A 17,551-nucleotide genomic window follows, 5' to 3' on the forward strand; every position below is an offset into this window, starting at 1 on the left:
TCTAACACCCCACACCCCGCCAACTTTAAACCCTCATAACTGCATTTTGTAGTTTTTTTTTAATGAAACAAAGTTACATTTTTAAAAAATAATAATAATAAAGAAAAGAATATTCTTTATTTTGGGGGCAATTGGGTGTTATTTTAAAAAAAATTAACCAGAGGTCTGACCTCTGGTTAATTTTCTGGGCGCTAATTGCCACCACAATCACGCGGCAGCAATAACCAGCCACTTGTAATTTGCCCATTTATGGACAGTCAATACATTTAGCGCCCCACTTGTAATCTAGCCCAATATCTTTTGGAGCACAAAAATAATATATAAAAGAAGATCTAAAATAGAAGCAAAAAAATTATGAAAACTTAGATCAATTTTCTTCCATGACAGTTTGTTGAAGAGGGGCGTTAATAAAGCTACTAGTGGGGCTGTATAAATATTTCTATTGGTTTATATATGACTTACATGGGAGAATAGTTGCTTATTTTCAATGATAAATAAGGTGAAGATACTAATTCCACTGGAGAAATGTATCATTACATCTCCTTAGCTCTCCTATGGAAAAGCAAATTTGAGAGAACAGATGTGCTTCTCTAAAGGAGAGCTGAGGAGAACCCATAGGAGAATTAAATGGAGAATTCTCCTTGCGCATAATTAATCTGGCCCAATTTCTGTATGCTCCAGCTTCGTAATAAAATGACCACTGGGGACCCTGAAAATAAAATAACACTGGTCTTTGTGAGTGCAATATAAAGTTAAATACATTTTATAAGCATAGTATTAAGATAATTCCCCACTTCCCTCTAGTCATGGGTGCCGCCATGTTGAAATATAGCTTTCAGTACGTTCCATTGCTGATGTGTTTGCTGATGTGCAGAAACTCTGCTTCAGATACCTGCAGTGAAACCTTAGTTCCAAAATGGAGGCACCCATAATTAGAGGGTGGGGAATGAAATGTATTATGTATAATTTCCCTTCAATTCCTGGGAAATAAATATTTCCTGATTCTGCTTCTATTTCTAAGTTAATTGATTGGATTATCTTGTATGAGAGCAGGTAAAATAACCATGTTTACTAATCGGCTGATTATTTCACCTGTGCTCCAGTTCAGATATACTCAAACTCTGGCCTGTAGGTAGTCCTGAGGACAGGTATTAAAACCAGTGGCTTAAAGTTACTGCTGGGATGTGAGAAGCAGATACTACACTTTTTAGATCTGTATTGATCCTTTTTGTGTAGAATTATTCCCTATGTCCTAAAAATAGTTTGACTCATCAAGATTACAAATACATTTGACAATTTATATGCTACTTCCTTTTGCATCTTGACTGCCCATCATGGCACCACCCCTTTGGGTAAGATCAGAGGGGCCTATCATCTCGCTGCCTCCCGTTTCTTTGTCAGTATAATCAAGCTGAACAAACCTGTGTAATGATTTTAATGAATGTCAGTTTAAATCATATACTATCATTTTCATTTTGTTTTTGCCCTCTGTAACTTAGGCTTCTTTCTGCTATATTCAACTGTCTCCTCTCTTAAATTGATTATATTTTTTTGTCTGAGATGCTGTGCAATTTGTTGATCTACATGATGTTTTGAACTGCATGTATCTGTCATTTGAAAGCTGCCGTGTGATCATGCACCACGCCTCCACAGAATCATTGCTAACCTTGATTTAAAGGACAGCCTCTGGCAGGACCCATTACTTGTAGAACAAGTCACTTACTTGTTCCATTATCGAAAGGGAAAACAGGAACAGTTTAGAAGCCATAAAAGGTTCAGAAACGAGATGTAGCTGAGGAGACAGTTTTTATGTCCGCTGCCTAACAGGATCTTCTCGGAGGTCGGGTATCACCTTGCACCTGTCTACTCGGGAGAAATCCCATAGCTTCTCAGTGAACTCGAGAAAGACTCCATTACTTTTTCTACCATTCTTGCAGGTCATAAAACATTTTAAAATAGAAAAGCTCCTTTTTACTTCTACAACTTTAACCATCTCTATATAGTTTATTTTTTATACTTTATTTTTAAAATTATGGGTTTTTTAAATTGCATTATTCATCTTCAAATTTTGTTTGTGGAGTTATGAATGAATCTGTCTTTTTGTAATATAAACTTCCATACATTTCCTTTCAGCCCCCTTAACCAGCTTTACATTGCTTGCTTCTTAAAAAAGCGGGGGGGGGGGGGGGAGCTAGAACCATATTTTTTTTTTTTTTGTCACGGTTTTATGATGAACTAGTTCCTTTTTTGCTTTGTTTACAGTCCCGGTTATAACTCTTCAACTTTGTCCTGTATCAGCATTTTCTGCATTGAATATATTTGCATACTAGGTTCCCTATTCAGAAACTTATTCTCACAGCCTTGTATACCCTACTCTTCACTCAGGAGTATTTGTTAGTATCTGGGGAAATAAAGGATTTCTGAGTTCAAGGAGAAATACAATTTTCTATTTTTATATGACAGCGAGAGGCACGTTCTGCTAAGATCTGCGAAGATTAATTGCTTCTAGATAAGTGGAAAACATTTTTCATTTAGCCGTTATATTCCACTGCACATTTTCAGGACAAGCCAGTCCTCTCGCTTATAAGATCACCTAAGTACAAGCTGGAACAGAAGATATGCAAAGGATTACATGTTTATCATGCTGGATTTTGGTTCATCCACAAAACCCACGCACAGCACTGATTGTTTTAAAACCTTTCCTCTGTACAGGCAGATTTGTTACATTCCTCTGTATCATGAAGTATTGTTATATTGTATATTTGCCTCAAACTGCTTAAAAATGCTCTCTACCCTTCCACATAGTACTGCCCACTCCATATGGCCTGTTTAAAGGGACATTCTATTGCTTTTACAACCATTTGTTTTATGACTGCACAAGTGGTATGTAAATAATTTGTTAGAAACCCCCTTCTTTTTCTTTCTTTATATGATCGCATTTGTTGGTGAAATGCCAATGATGTATACCAAAACATGCCTAGTTTAATACCTTGGGTTGTCTACTAAAAACACCCTATAATTTTTATATGCAAATAAAAAAAAAAGCAATAACAAAAATGCTAAAAATTCTCTGGTACTTAGGGCAAGCTTTTCTTTAAAATTCCTGGTCCTGAAGGGGTTAAAGGGCCAGTAAACACGTTGATATTTTAATATAAAATGTTTAGTTATGCATAATAAAAGGTCTTTGCAATGTACATTATTTATTTTGTCATTTAGCTCTGAAAATGATAGATTTCCTCATTCTCAGAGCTGTAAATGTACCCCACTGACTCCTCAAGACTAACCTATGCTGTATATCATTCCCTAACAGCAGATAACAGCTGCACAAATAAGTTTACTATATATTTAAACTATAAACTTAGAGATATGAAACCCATACATGTCATTTACCAATTTGCTTCTATTAACACATTTGCTTCATTCCTGTGATATTCTTTGTTGAAGAGATATCTATGTAGGTGTCTGGAGCACTACATAGCAGGAAATAGTGCTATCACCTAGTGCTCTTGCAAACGGATAACAGTATCCATGACTAGCCTTGTTATCTGCAGACTCAATGTTATCTGCCCAGATTGGCAAGTGTTTGGGGGAGTTTGGCTGTTAAATAACAACTGCATCAGGCAAGATGCTAATTTGTTTTACTTATTTGGCTGTTATTCTATAGCAAATCAATAGAAATATTTAGTAATTACAAGGTGTTCATTGTCCCTTTAACTGACCCTTAATAACTGTGCAAGGGCTGAACTTCTAGGTACAAGCCTGCATCACCACTCCCAAGCAGAACATGTCTAGAGATTGGAGGGTTGCTTGACTTCTATAGTTTGTCAGCTGTAATGTGCTTACCAAGGGGTTACATAATAGTAGACAAATTGCATTCTCTAATTGTTAGAGCATGTCATTTTAGGACTCGACCATCAAAGTGCCGCTCAGGACCAGCAGTGCTCCACTGCTCATCCAATCAGCAGTGCTAACCGCATAACTCAGATGTGCAACTAGCGCTGCTTATCTGATTTAGTGTGGGTTCTGCTTGGGAATAGGAGTGCTTTACAGCTCTCAAGCGGCACTTCTACTGTGTATTTAACCCTCTTGCGGAGCTACAGTAGTGTAGGGTCAATAGTCTTAAAATTACATGCTCTAACAAATTAGAACATATATATATATTTATATTATGGCCCTCTAAAGGACCACTAAATATAGTAGATTTGCATAATTAACACGTGTATAATAAAAAGATAATTCAATAACACTTGCTATACATTTCAAACGAGCAGTATTTTTTCCCCCTGACATTTCTTCCCCCCATATGCCAGCCCCCTGTATCATGTGACAGCCATTACCCAATCACAGACTAGTATACCCTATGAACTTGTGCACATGCTCAGTTGGAGCTGGTGCCTCAAAGTGTGTATATATATATATATAAAAAGAATGTGTAAAATGATAATAGAAGTAAATTCCAAAGTCTCTTAAAACTGCATGCACTTTATAAATCATGAAAGTTTAATTCTGACTTTTAAACACACAGTTATCTATGCTGTAACAAATTAGAACATTATTAGATTAAAGTGTGCACTCCCTATGTAAGTTATCTACCTTAGTCCTGTAGTGGTGTCTAACCTACCCCTCCGGCTAGGGTTTAGTATTCCCAAGAGCTACTAGTTCTTGCTGACTTCTAAGAACTAGAGCATAAGGTTCCGTGGAAGCGCTGATAATCTGTGCCCTGCTCTAAAGCGTCTATTTCCAATGATTATTGCTTCAGAGCAGAACAATATTACAAAGCCGAAAAAGATCCTCTCACTTGGAAAGAACATTGCTCTGTCAGGCAAGAGAGCAGAAAACCCATTCATTGTTTAATAATTCAATTCACTTAATAACCTCAATTGTTGTTGTTTTTCTGTTTGCTTGATCAGACAAATAGAATCTTAAAATCCTTTTGTGTAAGTTTATGAGTGATGATTTCTAGAGAGCCGGAGTAGATTTACCTGAAGATGGCAAATGTGTCAATTATTTACCTCCAAAGCATTGCTCTTGGGGAGTAGGCCCTTGATAATATCTTTTCCTCTCCCCTGCGGTTCTTTCTGAAGCTCAGGAGGAAAAAACATTTTTTTCATTTGTTTCCAATGAGGGGAGTATTCAGTTGTGCTGGGGAGAGTTTCACTATGTCATCTGGAGCAGCAAATAATGCTGTGATGGAAGTTGGTACTTGAATGAAGGTTGTGCTAAAGAGACATTTGTTTTGCAAAAAAAAAAAAAAAAAAAACTTTCAATAGCAAAAGTTGTAAGACATGCACATTAAAAGCCTCTTGAGTGTCTATCTTACCTCCTTCGTTTGGCCCAAAGGGCAAAGAAAATAATAAAAGCATGTATATATATATATATATATATATATATATATATATATATATATATATATATATATATATATATATATATATATATATATATATATATATAAAAATTAAATTGTGAATTTAACTGAGAAGTCATTTGCTTTTAAGGGGATAAGCAATTTTCTTCTCTGATAGGATAGGTGTTAGTACAAGACAACGTTGAGGCATTTGAGGACAACAAATACACGTTACTTTAAATTTGGTCCTATATCTTTTTACTTTTCAGAAACTATTGTAAACAAATTGTACCAGACAAGCATATTTCTGCTATGCTCATTAGTACATTACTGTTTTGTTGGGACTTCTCTACATATTCTATGTAACATATGCTATTTAGAGTTGTACTGCTATTGCTTACTCAATTTAAAGCTGTACAGGTGGGGTGATACTTGCCTATACCATGTTGTTGTTGAGGTTGCCTGGGGGTGATACTTGCCTATACCATGTTGTTGTTGAGGTTGCCTGGGGATGATACTTGCCTATACCATGTTGTTGTTGAGGTTGCCTGGGGGTGATACTTGCCTATACCATGTTGTTGTTGAGGTTGCCTGGCTGCAGGAGGACACAACTTTTAGTCTGTCAGTTCTTAGCCAGCAATGCGTTTGGTATAGCAGACACAATGTGAGTCTGGAGAGGGAAGCATCAACCTTTTAAAGGGGCTGTAAAGTAAAAATATAATTTCAAGCTCTTGCCAATACATTTAAATTGAAAACCACTTTCCAATGTACTTCTATTATTGATTTTGCTTACTTCTTGTGGTATCTTTTGTTAAAGAGTAATCCTAGGTGAACTCAGGAGCGTGCACATTTCTTTAGGCATCTGGCAGCAGTGTTTGCAACATTGTTTATAGCAATTCTATACAAAGTTTCAAACACTGCTGCCATAGACTGCTTTAGACAGAAAATTTGCAGAGGCTTAGAAACAGTCAGAAATGTAAAGGTTTAAAGGTTATAAAGTATATTAATATAACAATGTTGGTTGTACAAAGCTGGGGAATGGGTAGCAAAGGCATTATCTATCTTTTTAAACAGCAACAAAAAATCAAGTAGACTGTCACTTTAAGTAACCTTTACAATGAGACTGGTTATTGAGAAAATGTTGAGGTACAATAGCTTCCTTTTTTTACATAGAGATGTTCAGGTAATATCTTCAGCTTTTTGCCGATATGCTACATTACTTTCAAGTGATTCAACATTTGGTTACCATGTACCTGTAAAAAATAAAAAAAAGGTTTTCTATTTTACTTTTCCATTCTCACTTATATTATTTAGGCTGGGACATATTCTCCATATTTATGAGTCAACTGGTCTAAGTCATCCAAAACTGATTGGTATGCTACCTTTTCTACTGCCTTGATAGAAATGTTTCAGGCTAAATGTAGGGAATCTGAAAAGCATTTGTATATTCTTGCTATGCTGACTTTATTATATTCAGTTCTACTTGCATCTACTGAATACAAGGATCATCATATAAAGGCAGACGCTACTAATTCACATATTGGGGCCCATTTATCAAGCTCCGGATGGAGCTTGAGGGCCCGTGTTTCTGGCAAGCCTACGAGTCTAAAGACCACAGCTCCATAACCTGTCCCCTGCTGGCGGTGTCAAGAGCTGCTGGTGCAAGGCTGAATACGGAGAGCGTATTGCTCTCCGCATTCAGCGAAGTCTGTCGGACCTGATCCGCACTGTCGGATCAGGTCCGACAGACCTTTGTTAAATAGGGGCCGTAGGCAAAATTAAATAAATTGCATAAATAAATTTTGAGGTCCCATGGCTATAAAAATGGAGATAAATCTTAAAAGGGGACACTAAACACCTTGTAATTCTATAGCAAGACAACAAATGTTTTATGGCTCACATATCAGCCACGTCTAAACATTTTTATAGCAAATTAACATCTTGTTTGCTGCAATTATTAATTAATATCCAAACTCCACCTGCCTTATTTGGAGGAGCCAATCTGGGCTTGAGTCTGCAGACAACAATGCTAACTAACCATGGTATTTGTTAGCATAAAGTGCATTGTTTTGCAATTGTAACTGCTAAATATATGTAGCAGGGTTAACTATATGAAGCTTTAGAGCTAAAATCCAATAAAAGGGGGCCTAAATGAATGAACATATATTGCAAAGTTTTATTATGCAATACCATTAACATACAAATCTCAAGTGTTTACTGTTGCGTTAAGGAAACATTTTTATTTCAAGGTGCAGTATATCACCCCCTGCAGCCTGGCCCTCTTTTATCAAACAGAACTAGAGAAAAAAAAAAAAATCTCTAATTTTCAAGGACAATGTCAAAATTATATTTGTTTTTAGTTTTCTCAAAACTGAAGTATTAAGACTCCTGAGGACCTTACAATTGTATTAGAATTTGTCATGTCTTTCCTCGATAGACACATTTGGATGATAAATACAAAACATTTATCTTATTAAAAAAAATAAAAAAAAAATTATATATATATATATATATATATATATATATATATATATATATATATATATATATATATTATCTCTTTTTGAGAACATAATTCTGAACACATCTTCACAGGGCCATAGAAAAATATCATGATTCATGTGGCCCAGCGTTTTACCTCTATACACAGTTTGACAGTTTAGACTGGATGGGTCTCATAAGAAAGCTGTTATATGCTATCATGGTGATAGAGTGGGCTAGACTGACCTTTTATTCAGTTCAATGCTGCTTTCTGATGGCCAACAGAAAATGTAACACTTAATGTGTGTTACATTTTAACACAAAACAAGGTTTGTCCTAGTATATGGTTAGGTTAGATATGAAGTGAGGCCTGACTACATATTCCAGCTGTTGAGCAACACTACAGAATCAGTCAATTGAAAGCTGTTAAACAGGAGAAGATGGTTTTGGAATTTTTGTTGCTAATAAATGCATTGGAACGTAAGCCAGTTAGTTTTGAAAAAGTGTCAGGACCAGTACATGTAGATTTTACAGCAGTGAAAGTGATCTTAGATGACTGAGCAACAGTATCTGACATCAGATTTTACTGAGCTGTACCAAGTCTATCACTCTTAAAGGAAGCCAGTGGACACACAACTCCTGAACCATACAGCAGTCCATTTTCTGCAAATAAGCATTTTAAGCAGACTATTTCTGCTAAGAAGAGATTATTCTATGGGAGTGGAGTTTCAAGAGAGCAATATTTCATCCACTTACCACACAAGTAATAAACTACAGTATACTTGTTGGCTTTTGATCAAGTTCCTCTGCTGAATGCATATGTAGAAGATACTTTTACCTGAACATGGAACTCTCATTTATCATGTGCTTCCTTCATTCCTAATCATCCTGTGGGTTCTGTTGAAAGTTCAACAGAACAAAATGGAGGTAGGGGGACTCTGCCTATTGTGCACAACATGCATGGTCCATGGAGGCAAACTGACTGGTTACTTGTGATTCTGAGAGAACATTTCAAAAGATGTATACTGGCAAAAGACTATAACACTAATGCAGAGAACTATCCACCTAGAATGAATGAGGACACCTGTTATCAAAGGTTACAATGTTTTGTTAATTTTTCAAACTTTTTAAGTTATATTCTAAACCTCTTCTGAAACCAACTTTGGTATTCATGGTGAACTTTTAAATAATGTATTCAGCTTCTCGATAAATCTTTGTTTCAGTGATACATATTTACTGAAATTTCCAAATCTTGGCACTCACTAAGCATCCATTCCTTTTACTACTTTTTAATTCATATAGGAGCTGTTCTCAATCTATTGTTTAATAATTATCTGCATGCTAAAGGCTGCAGATGAGCTGTTTGTGATGTGGAAGCATTTACAATCGGACATTTTCTTTGATTACAAGAAGCACTTTTTTCATTATCAGTTTTGTGATGTTGCTATATACTTAATGTGCCAGTTCTGTCACTGGTCAAATTGACACATTTTTCAGGGCAATTTTTTATAAATTCCAAAGTAACGATTTTGTGTTTTGAGGGGTCCTATGAAAGCATTTTGTAATTGCTGGAAAAACACTTCGACTATACCAGTTTACGGCCAGAAATGGTTATCTGTCAAAAAGCAAGATTTTGATCAACCTCATAGTGCATAGTAGGAATAGGAGTAGCAGTAGTGCACCTATTTGATAAGGTGGGATTTCATGATTTGGGCTTTTCTCTGATATGCTATAAAATTCTTTAGTGACGAGTGTGCTTCTGTAGCAACAGAGCCAATTGATGAGCACAATCTTTTGATACAAACCCACCTACCTTTTTCTAGGAATGAATATGGGGCACAATCTATGTATCATCGGGACTTACACATAAATATTTTTTAATTTATGGTTTCTGCTATTGGTTCCAACCTTTTTCTGCTTTAGAGATATGCTCTGTTAATGTAATACAGAAGGATGTATGTGCAACATGGCATAATGGTTCCATAAAAAGATTTATCCCTTAAAGGGAATTTGTGATAATCCCATGGAGTCCAGATACCCTGGTTGAAAACAACAGTACTTGGCAGGAACTGTTTCTGATTAATGTTTTACTTTAGATGTGTTACTTACATTGTAACTCCTGTAGATTGTAAACTTGTGTATACTCAAAGGTACAATAACCATAACAATATGCCTACATACCTTGAGTGGGAGAGACCTCTGTCGTCATTTGAGGTACAAATATTACCTGACGTGTGAAGAACATCAAACCTTATGTTGGTTTTGTTATTCATTCTCCTTTCTGTTCATACAATTATTTGGGTCAGAAGTGAATATAAACCTGATTTGTTTACTGAGAATGCTTCACCCTCTGTGAAAAATTTAAAGGGATATGAATCCCAAAATATTTATTTTAGGATTCAAATAATACAGTTTTGAACAACTTTCCATTTTACTTCTATTATCAAATTTGCTACATTCTCTTTTTATCTTTCTTGAAGGAGCAGCAGTGCACTACTGGTTGCTAACTGAACATATTTGGTGAGCCAATGACAAGAAGTATATGTGTGCAACCACCAATCAGCCGCTAGCGCTCACTAGTACATTACTGCTTCTGAGCTTACCTAGGTATCCATTGCAACAAAAATTGCATGTTCTGTCTAAATCATGAAAATGTAATTTTGACTTTACTGTCCCTTTAAAGCTAATGCAGGCAGTTAATAGGGTCAATCATTGTTTTACTTAGTACATGCTTAACCAGTGGTGGACAACTAATGGTCAAATAACACTAAAAATCTTCCCTTGTGTCTGATTTTGGAGATCCCTCCCCTTCCTTTGGCTTCAGTATTATTATTATTCACAAGAAGCAAGATTGTTACCCTGCAGGGTTCTGGCCACCCATGACCTTTGCATGTGGTTTATTTGGCCTCTAGCATGTAGGATCCTGATTTCCTTGTGGGAGTAGACAAAAAGTGTGTTGGTGTTTTCATCAAATTTCTTCTGCAATCCTTTTCATGTGCTTTAAAATGTATCTTCTTTTTTAGCTTCTGCTTTAAAAAAAAAAAAAAAAAAAAAAAAATGCTATTTAAAGTGATGGCAAACCCTCCCCTTTTTAAAATCTGATCCAGACTGTTAGTGATATTTATGATGGAGTTTAATTCATCAGATGTAACTAAGATGCACAATAACTTACTTTTTATTGTAGATTTGAAATTAAAATACCTCGTGCTCCGCCGCCCACTTCAAAAGTCAATTTTTCTGTGCGCTAACTACTTGAATTGGTAGCTCACAGAAAAATGTACTTTTAAAGTGGGTTGCGAAGTGCAGTGAATTTAAATTCATATCTATGTTAAAAGTAAGTTTTATATTACATCTTTATTACAACTAAGGAATTAAACTCCATCTAAAATATCACTAACATTCCGGATCTGTTTTTATAAAGGGGAGAGTTTACAATCACTTTAATGACAGAATTGTGTCTACTATATTGTTGTGCAAAATATGTGTTGTGTTTTTTTTTTAGTTGGTTATCTTATTTATCTATAATATTTTTATGGGCTCTTTGAGATTTCAGAGGCTTGGACCTCTGTGTATGTTATATATTTTTGTAATTTTTCTTTTAAAGTAAGTTTTTTTCGTGCTTGACCTGATATTTTTCAGATATATCTGATCACAATGTTCTTTTTTTTTCAATGTTCTTTTCATTTGTAAAATTTTTAAATGTATTTGAGAAGTCTGCTTTTAATATTTAAAGTCATATTTAAGATGCTTTTAATACTCAAGTCATCTGTTGTAAAGATAGTTTTTGGTTGCTATTTTGGTGAGATTTGACTGATTTAATGTTAACAGAAATTAAACAGTATTGTTACCATAATTCTCAAAACTCTCCCTCTTTTATTAATAATGCTCGGTAAATTATTCAGAACATCTTGGGCCTTTCATTTTCCCTCCTTGTTCATTTTGAAATTCTGTTGAGTGTATTCTCAAGCTTTTTATTGCCTCAGTAGGATAAAGATTAAAAAAAGACCTATTTTCCTTTAGTCATTCTTGCATGCCACCTACACAATATCTGGGTAAAGGCATTGTCAAAGACAAAGTGGCATAGCACATATCCACTTAAGTTAGGCAGGTTTATCTTTTGAAAGGCTTACTTGCTCTGGCAAACTGGGTCTATGTCTGGAAATAATCCTAAATACACATAAATTGGGAGCTGCGTTTATCTCTCTGACAAGCGAGTTTCCTAATCCCTAGTTTTTCGACCTAGGGTATTTGTGCCCATGGAGGATTTTCAGTCATAGACAATGGATTCTCAAGGTCACACACTATTTGTTTTTTTTTTTTTTTTTTTTTTTTTTTTTATTAAATATTTTTTTATTATATGCATAGGTTATCACAACTCTTTCAAACGTTACAAATATGAAGTAAACACAGAAATCACAAGAATGGTATCTCGCATTACATTGAAATGACATAGATATTGCATAATATAACCAGGTTTTCACCTCCATTCCTAACAGATCTAAAGGTCAAACTATACCTGAGTGGGAGGTGAAATGAGGAGTGAGTAGGAGCGTTTACAGGTTAGGAGAGTCGTTGTCAGTTGGTAGGTTAAGGTTTTGGCGTTTTTTCCGCCTTTTGATCTGCTTTATAAAAGCGGAATTACGCTAGTAGTCGGTTGTTATGTGGGTATTGCCTGTATAAGCAGTTGAGCGGATGCGAGGGGCCAACAAGGGCCACCGCTCCAAAGGAGTGAAATCAAGATTCAGTCATCCTTGCGCTATCGTGGGCTAAAGTACCCCCTTTGAGGGGGGAGAGGATATTAGATGAGGGGGGGGGGAGGGGCTCATTGAGTGGAGGGGGGGGTGGAGGGGGGGGGGAAGGGTGGACAGACCGTCCTGGACCCGTATCAGGGGCCAGTGACACTAAGGGGCAGGGAATCCTAAGATTTAGCTCTGAGGCTCTGTAGGTAAGCTTCCCAGGGTTCCCAGACAAGACAGAAAGTTTCCGTCTTGCGCCGGACTCTGTAGACAAAGTCTTCCATGGACTTGACATAATTCAGGTATTCCAATACACTCTGCCATTTTGGAGGGTGCACTTTTTTCCAGTTCCTGGCAATTGCCATTTTAACTGAGGTGAGTATGTATATAAGAAGGGTTCTCTGGTGCGGAGGCACTTTCTCTAGACCCAAGTGTAGAAGAGCCATTCCGGGGTCCTTTATCTCTGGAAGACCCATCAAGCTACAGATCTTACTGGTCTTACCCCAGAGTGCCTTTAGGTTGGGACAAGTCCACCAGGTGTGTAGTGGGGTGCCAATGCCACCACAGTTTCTCCAACAGGAGGGGGGGGTGATTAGGATAGAGGGTCTGCAGTCTGGTTGGGACCAGATGCCACCTAGTGAGCATTTTAAAGTAGAGCTCGTACATCGTGGTGCAATGTAAGGCAGCCTTGGTCTTGGCGATGGCCAATGTCCATTTCTTAGGGGAGTATACCGTTTGTAGCTCTGCCTCCCAGGAGAGCATGTGTCTCGTCTTAGGAATTGTGGGGGGAACCAGTAGGCATCGATAGTGTGCCGTGAGGGGTTTATAGGTCTGGAGGCCCGTTTTCCATCGAGCTTCCCAAGCCGTAAGAGGCCGTGGGGCATCTCTCAGGAACCCCCAGGCTTTTAGTAGAGATCTTAATCTTAGAAGTTCAAATTCCAATTGCCGCGGGACCTCAAAGTTTGCCACCATCTCGTCTTGCGTTATATTTGTTTGTTTTTAATTGCCATGATGCATATCCAGGTAAGGTAAATGTTCAGTATATCATCTGTGAAAGGTAAAGTGCCATAGGGAAATATTAAAGATTCATTGTCCCATGCCCATGGTACAATACTAATATGTTCAAGACAAAGTGTTAGAAATAAATTAGTCAAATTTAAGTGGGGCATAGTTAAATAAGCCAGACAAATGTGTATAGAATTAAATGGACAGTAAGCACATTGTAATTGCAATACTTTTTTGCAGTCTTCCAATAGATTGGCATATTAGCAGAGTTTATATTTGAACAGAATATCACCTTGTTTGCTGCAATTGTTTTTCAATGGCAAATCTTCACCCACCATTTTTCTTATTTGGAGGAGCCCATCAAGACTTGCATCTGAAGAAAGCGCTTGCCACTTTTATTGTGCTAACAAAATATCCATTGTTTGGCTTTAGCAGAAATGCTAATGTAAGTACAAATTAGGGACATATATGTAGCAAGGTTAGCCATGCAAAGTCTGCCATGTGATCTTTGAGTTTTCACCACTGGAAAATCCACACTTTTTAGACTTGGATTACAGGAAAAGGGGCTAAATAAAAATTAAAAGTTTTTACAGGAATGTTGTTTTATTAAATATTATTAAACATTTTTATGTTCTACTCTCAAAGTGTTTACGGTCCCTTTCATTTGTTTCAGATAGGTGTTATCATTAATAGTATTTCCTTGTGTCCTATTGGGGTCGTAAAAATCTCTATACGTTGCTCTCATTATTACCAGTCTACCAAAGATTTAGTGTCACTGCAGTTGCTTATAAAGGATGTTATAATAAATCCTTGAGAGCAGAAAAAATATACATTTACTGTGTTTATGTTCTACCTTAAAGAGGTTGAGAAAGTTCCCTAGCCCATGCTTGCATTGCTTTGTCACACTATAGGTTTGCATAAAGGCCAAGGAAATGGTTGGTAGCTGTGGAGATATCTGTAGTTTCTCAAAAAACTTAGTTTAATCTGTTTCACTGTTTATTGGTCACCCTTAAACTTAGAGATGTTCAACACTAAAAATATCTTTCATGCCATGACGCCTCTGATTGGTTGAGCGGGAGGTTGGAGTGGCACACAACGCGGCAGGGAGGAGGTAGTATGAGTCTGGTCATAGTCTACTAAATATCTGTGCAGCAATAAGGGCAGGACCCCGAGGTGTACCAATAGAGCTCAGGACCCTGAGGTGTACCAATAGGGCTCAGGACCCTGAGGTGTACCAATAGAGCTCAGGACCCTGAGGTGTACCAATAGGGCTCAGGACCCTGAGGTGTACCAATAGAGCTCAGGACCCTGAGGTGTACCAATAGAGCTCAGGACCCTGAGGTGTATATAAATGTGCAAATGGGAGTTAATCGGCCAATCTAATATTACCTGGCTGTGTTTTTCTGTAACCGATCTTTAAGGACTTACATTAATGGCTGGATTTCTTTATCCTTTGACTTTCAAAAAGAAAACTTTGCTAAAGATGATTATTATTTTTGGAGGGGAATAAAGAAACGTGTATTGTGCTATAGTTTGAATATAGATTTACCAATCAACTCTTGAAAGTCTGTGCACTTTAAAAGTTTTTTTTTTTCCGTGCATGGCGATGCCTCTTCACCCTGATGATTGTTATTCTTGCAGTCTCTGTTTTGTTGTTAAATCAAACAAACGAATGGCAAAATTAAATCAGACCCATGAAATAATCTATATATTTAATATATAAAGGAAAAGGTTGAATTGAGCCATTTAAATTGAAACTAGCAGTAAATATCTGTTGCACACTTAAAGGGAGATGAAACCTACATTTTTTCTTTCATGATTCTGATAGAGCATGTGATTTTAAACAACTTTCCAATTTACTTCTATTTTGTTTTGTTCTCTTGGTATCCTTTGTTGAAAAGAACACCTAGGTATGCACAGAAGCTGCTGAATGGTGGTTGCACATATATGCTTACCACAATGTGTTCAGCTAGCTCCCAGTAGTGCTTTGCTGCTTCTTCAACAATGGATACCAAGAGAATAAAACAAATTATATAATAGAAGCAAATTGCAAAGATGTCTTAAAATGTGTACTCTCTCTCTAAATCATGAAAAAACTGTAATCCATTTAGGATATTGTGCAAATTGTGTATTGTCTCTTTGATATTACTCTTATTAGAATGATAGCTGTCAAAGGAACATTTAAATGGACAGTAAAATAGATAGATGCAACTTTCCAATGTATTTCTATTATCTAGTTTTGTTCTTTGTGGAAGTGCATAGCTAGGTAGGCTCAGAAACCGCAATACACTACTGGGAGCTAGCTGCTGATTGGTGGTTGCACATATATCCATGTTCTACTGAAGACTTTTTTTTTTAGCCAATATTAAAAATGTTAAATTTTTCTTACACAAATTATCATTAAATAAGTTTTTGTTAAATTATGCAATTCATTCGTGCTTTGCATAGCAGAAAATTATATAATATTAAAAAATATTACACTGCCCCCACCCGGCTACTTCATAATGTCACCCGGCTTGCAAAATTTTCTGTGGAGAACACTGTTGAAAGGGACAGTCAACACCAGAATTTTTGTTGTTTTAAAAGATAGATAATCCCTTAGTTACCAATTCCTCAGTTTTGCATAACCAACACAGTTATATTAATACACGTTTTACCTCTGTAATTACTTATTTCAGTTCTTTTAAAAGACTTGCATTTTAGCCAATCAGAGCTGACTCCATGGTAAATTCACGTGAATGAGCTCAATGTTATCTATATGAAACACATGAACTAATGCCCTCTAGTGGTGAAAAACTATCAAAATGCATTTAGATTAGAGGCGGCCTTTAAGATCTAAGAAATTAGCATATGAACTTCATAGGTTTAGCTTTCAACTAAGAATACCAAGAGAACAAAGCAAAATTGGTGATAAAAGTAAATTGGAAAGTTGTTTAATACTACATGCCCTATTTGAATCATGAATTTTGGGACTTAACTGTCCCTTTAAGCCTCTTGTCATTGTTCTATCTGAAGCATGAAAGGAAAAATGTGGGTTTCATATCCCTTTAAGTTCTTTATTTAACTTTCAGTATGGGGATGTTTTATTTATATTATATTTTGTATACAGGTCACTGATTTCAGTAAACTAACTTATTTTGTTTTTTTCATGCAGGTATTTTTGTGAAAAACGTGTGCCCCAAATAATGAGTGTAGATCCAGGAAATAAGTTTGAGGTAAGTCCTGTTATCTGGCAGCTGTGGGTGGTCTTTATAGTCCTTACTTGATGACCATTTGTGCTCTGTAATTGAAAACATACTTTTTAAATTGTAGCAATTGATATAAATCCTTTGTAAGGCATTTTCATAATCTCTTTTTATGAGTTGGTCATCAAATGTTAACCAGAGAAGTTCAGAACACCAAGTTGTTAAAAAAAGGGTTAAAGTCCTAAACAATACATGTGAAGAACCTCTGAACTTTATTGTCCCGGCATCTAATCTTTCCAACACATTTTTAAATTATCTGTTGTGTGATAGAGACAGTGCTAATCTATAGTGTGATTGGACAATGGTAAATAGGTTTTCCATTTTATAGCAGAGCTGCTGGTCTGAAAGCTACTAACTAAATTCACCTAAATCACTTTATTAGCACGACACCTCAGCACCATATTCTGTTTTATCTACACACATTATAATTTTGTGCACATACCAATGTCTCGTCCATGTACAGATCTTAGCACCTGTTCAATCATTTCACAAAAATGGCCCTTTACATTGTTTATTCATTTACTGTCACTAGCTAATGTCTATTAGCACCTATACTCTGTTAGCCCTGCTGTTATTCCACTCCACTGAAAGGGTCGTAAAACTCGGCATTCATATACAGTAAATATCTATTAGCAAATTGCTTAGCTAGGACTGTTTCAGTGTCAGTTTTTACTGTGCAGGGAGCATATCTACATATGCCATGTGCACTTGCATTAATACACAGCGTCTGCTCAGAG

The 17,551-nt window shown here is 36.4% G+C and overlaps 1 protein-coding gene across 5 annotated transcripts in view; it reads left to right on the forward strand.

The window, feature by feature from the left end:
- MEF2D (myocyte enhancer factor 2D) overlaps positions 1–17,551 on the forward strand; it is a 345,309-nt gene that overhangs the window by 129,490 nt on the left and 198,268 nt on the right. For all 5 annotated transcript variants that reach the window (XM_053705226.1, XM_053705208.1, XM_053705222.1 and 2 more), the window contains exon 2: positions 16,724–16,784. The gene's annotated coding sequence lies outside the window, so the exon portion shown is untranslated. The remainder of the gene's footprint in view (positions 1–16,723; positions 16,785–17,551) is intronic.

The sequence above is a fragment of the Bombina bombina genome, chromosome 1, assembly GCF_027579735.1.
Source record: "Bombina bombina isolate aBomBom1 chromosome 1, aBomBom1.pri, whole genome shotgun sequence".
In the NCBI taxonomy this organism is placed as follows: domain Eukaryota; kingdom Metazoa; phylum Chordata; class Amphibia; order Anura; family Bombinatoridae; genus Bombina; species Bombina bombina.